Genomic DNA, 4,644 nt, shown 5'->3' on the forward strand with positions numbered 1-4,644 from the left:
AAACTTTTATACCAAGACCATGCTTCTCCTTCTAAAGTAGCCATAAACATCCTCATGAGACAATCTTCAGGGAAATGAACCTTAAGACTGCGTACATGTATGTGAAACTTAACCAAATGGAGAGCAGCATCATCCTTCTTTTCATCTTTGAATATTGGAAGATCATCCAACCAATCAACCTTTGGCATAGGATTTGGAAAACCAGGGATATGAGACCGATTCATAGGAGCATACCTGGCATTCTTTCTTGCAGTGGAATCCATCTTGAAACTTCATCAAGCTACTGATCTTCTAGCAGTGGAGTCACCTTCTAATTTATTCTTTGATGTGTGGAGTCGCCAAGGTAGTTTTGCAGCCTTGAAAATCATTTGAACTCCTGCTACCTTCAGAAATTCAATCTTAAGCTCCCGGCAGACGCACCAAAATGTTATCACAAAACCAGTACTAGGGGCTGCAACCAAGCAAGGTCTCATGTAACTGTTTCAGACCATACTTTAGATTAGGAATTAGCCTTCCTAATCAGAGAGGGCTCTCTCACGACTCTTGACAAAATCCTTCAAACACTAGAGGGCTAACTCTTCACACATTTATAAAAATATAGCTGGCTGGACATACATCAAATTGGTCTTCATTGGGCTATGGAGTCTCTCACAGTTAATAAACCAAATCACAGTCATCTCATGGAAGCCAAGGCTCTTTGCATCATCAGATGTTCAAACATAATTTACCTAAATCAAAGCCTGCTGAACATACAGGAAGTCAGAGCATTAAAAAATGAATTCTGAGTGATGTTCTAACATGCTTCACCAAAACCCACAGCTTGTCAAGCACACAGGAAGTCAGAGCATATAATATGAATTCTGAGGGATTGTGCCATAACAACGCTGTAAAAAGAACATTAAGAAACTAAACCACCATCACATTTGAACAAAAAGATGCATTGAGAATCTTGGGAAGAAAAAACCCTGTTTGCCATTACTGTAACAGTCTTTACATAAGCTCTAAAAAACTCTGTTTTTGTATTAACAGTCCAACCCTTTTTACATTCTAATCTGATCCCTATATAGGCAAGCAAACTCCCCCACCTCGAGCTTCCTCCTCCAGCATGAGGGGAGCCTCGAAGGTGGCTATTAACTACTCCTACATGCTACTCACTAATGCATTAATTACAAATATGTTGAACTATAATTACACACTATCCTAATCAAAATAAAATACTAATTTCATTCTCCTCGTATGCTTGATGCTTTCTTGAATGCTTTGACAGCTATCCTCCTCCAATTAATCTGATATGGCTGAGCTACAGGTGCAATGGATGCTGATTTAGGATGCTTAAGAGCGCTGATGGCTCATTAATTGACCAGAAGAGATGCTCCTATCTTAACGGTCTCTGTCTCCCAACATTCTCCTAAAGTATAGCAGCATGTTCCCAAATCTTTTAATAACTCCAGGTATGGAATGATGCCAGGTTTCTGATGTGCTGTAGGTGGTCTTGATAAACAGCTGTTCCTTTTCCTCAACTCCTGCTCACCGTGTCAGACTAGCTGCTCTGCGCTTTTAAAATCATCATCTACAGCAGTTTCGTAGCGCGCTACGAAACTGCTGTGTGATTTCAAAAAATACACTCTTCCTCTCTGGTTTTCTAAATAATCATCAGTGTTCATGGCTTAAGCACTTGATTGTTTTGAAAAGGTTTGCTTGCAACAAATATCTCTCCTGAGGAAAAACTTGTCTCCTTTGTTAAAGGACTCTTGGAACCTCCCACAACATCCATGTAAGGTAATTTACTGCGTACTGGACCGTCCACAGAAGATGAGTAATAATGTCTTGATCCTTCTGTTGGTATAACCTTTTGCTCAAGATACTCCTCACACCTGAAGGAGATAGATTTGTCACATACCACAAATAAATTAAGCCTTCATAAATCCCAACTGGAACGTAAAGTCAGTGTAGTATTCCTTGCTGTCTTCAAATCTTCAAATGAGGTGATCCTTTTTAAAGTACAGATCTTAAAGTTGGAAGAATTCAACACTTGGACATTAAGCTCCTTAAGATTATCATACCAAACTATCTCACCCTTCTGTACCAATTTGACTAGGTCTACATATATCAACTTTGGCTTGTCTGTCAGCATCAGCTGCATCTTTTTGTTGTAAAGTTTCCGAATTTTCTTAACCAATGAAACCATCACAATGAACTCCCCTGGATCTAGAAATTTCTCCCATTTAGAGTCAAAAGCATCGATAGTATAAAATTTAGCCTTGTGCTCCTTATTCTCTACTGCCACTAATGATGAGGCCAACTCTTTCTCTTTGGGAGGTGCTTCATCATTAGTAGAACCATATCCAGCATGTGAAAGAAACCACCCAGCATCTTCAGCTTCATCTTCCTTGTCAACAGTTAATGGTGGGGCTAACTTTGGAGCCAGCATACCCCTAACATTATCCCAGTCAACTCTCTTGAAGAAAGGATGACTCTTGAGAGAAGCATACCCTTCAGGGCCAGAAGCCAATCTTTTAGATGGGTCCATATCCAGCAAACAATCAATAAGGTGCCGTGCTTCATAAGAAAAATATTCAGGAAATTTGAAACCTTTATCCATGATCCTTTGGAATGTGAGCCACTCACTGCCATCTTTAAAAGGTGATATGTCAGACAGCATCTGATACAAAGTGCAACCCAGTGCCCATAGATCGTTTCCAGTTTGTTTGAGTTTTCCATCCTCATACCATTTAGCACAGCTAAGGCCTTCGACTTACTGTATACAAAATAGCCCTTTCCAACTCTAAAAATCATCTTCACCTGAAACTGTAATATGAATTTAAATAAAAAGAATCATAACTGGCGCAGAAAGGAAAACATTTAAAGAGTATATTCTGGTCACCACTATTTGGCAAAGTGCTCCAGTTTCTCTGATATAAATTGCACAGCCTCTGACTATTCATGCAGCACCATGGCATTCAACTGCTGGATGTATGAATTCTCCCAGCAACAAGGTATTGTAAGTAACAGAGGAAATATAGTTCTTCATGGGCAAAATTATATTCTGCTTCTTGAGACTCTGTTTTTTTAGGCCATGAAGAACTTGGTTAATTTAATTCTCAAATTTCAGAGCTGTGATATGAACCGGTGAATTAAGTAAAGCCGAGGATCCATCTGTTTCTTCTGGAAGCAACCTAGATCTTCTCTGTAATATATTATGAACAAATGAACTCCCTTTCTGAGAAAACACATCAGATAAAGTATTTACTGCTTGGAAGATATCATGAGGTTAGGCACGAGTTGCAAACGAACCGCCAGATGGAGATTCACTGGTTTTGTTGTCTGCTACTTGAATTCTCCGCCATCCAATTGTCTCGATTCTGTAGGCTCCAGAGAAATAAATTGTAGGCCCTTTCTTATGTGCCCCTTAACATCATTCACGGTCATGAGGATTCGATTTAGCATGATACCGAGGACGTGGACGTATATAGATCAGCCAAAAGGCTAAACCTAACTCCTTCAGCGCCATCTGTATTATGATTCACGTCGGTGCCAAACCAATGACCTAAAATTTCGTTCTTGTTTAAAAGTGCATGATGTCCACATTAAATTACATTTAACTTTTATCCTAAGATTGCTCAGATAGTTTACGAGGATAGAACGGAAGTCTTGAACGAAAAGAACCCTGTTCGGATGGCGCAGGTGTATATAGTAACATCTTCATTACCTTTCGAAGAACTTTTAACCTTGCTACTTGGTCTGCCAATGACAATTCACCACGAACCAATCCCATCAACGAGAAAAGATCAATGCTCTCGACGTTTACTAAATCTCCATTTATTTCTATCAGGGATTTTCCTGAAGGCACCATGCGCTAACTGGTAATAATTTCATCTTTGATTAACTGATTAAGCTTCATCCGAGACAAAACGAAACCAAATTTGGAAAATTTTGGTTTATTTCTCGCACAGAATGCAATGGACCAGAAACCAGAACAATCCTCTGAGCTGTTTGATGTCCTAGATCTTTCAGTTCCCATATATCTTTTTCTGTGCAGCAGTGACTTTACAAAGTGTAAGGTATCCATTGGAAAAAGACCGAGCACAATATATAGGAAAAACATTTAACCTTGGGTACCATATTTTGCAGTGAAACAGAAACAAGGAATTCAAGAGTTCCAAGGCTTTGTCTTTTAAGAAAAGTAGCGCATCTTTGGAAACATCTTCCAATGCAACGACAAAACGGTCAAACCTCTGCTTTAGACAATCTTCCTTAGAGGTCACTTATGACCGAAAAATCAATCATCCTCAGATTGAAAAGCCGAAGTATCCTTATCTTTATCCTTGAACAAGGTGTGAATATGAACTTTATCATAAATATTTCTCAAATCTTTCAATCCATTGTGGCGCCCTGTTTTGTGAAAGAAGTTACAGATTGTGAAAAGACAATCCCAAATATCAAACACTCTATGTTTTATGGAATTTAATAGATTCTTTGTCTGGAGGATTCAACACAAAATCTCCTGCAAGTCTCCCACATTAGTATGTACATCTTTCACAATCACCCATGAACCAGACTTCAAAGATAACTCCCTTAATGTACTTGATGCCAAACCCACAATAGCTGCATCATCATAGGGTGCCTCCTTGGACACACTGTCAC

General features: G+C 39.1%; 1 pseudogene; it reads right to left on the reverse strand.

Moving 5' to 3' along the window:
* Nucleotides 1-1,918: 1,918 nt before the first annotated feature.
* Nucleotides 1,919-3,853, reverse strand: LOC149219365 (3-phosphoinositide-dependent protein kinase 1 pseudogene; annotated as a pseudogene).
* Between the last annotated feature and the right edge of the window lie 791 nt (nucleotides 3,854-4,644).

This window comes from Pinus tabuliformis, chromosome Q (genome assembly GCF_031772625.1).
Source record: "Pinus tabuliformis cultivar Carrire ecotype Pingquan chromosome Q, CPIR1, whole genome shotgun sequence".
Taxonomy (NCBI): domain Eukaryota; kingdom Viridiplantae; phylum Streptophyta; class Pinopsida; order Pinales; family Pinaceae; genus Pinus; species Pinus tabuliformis.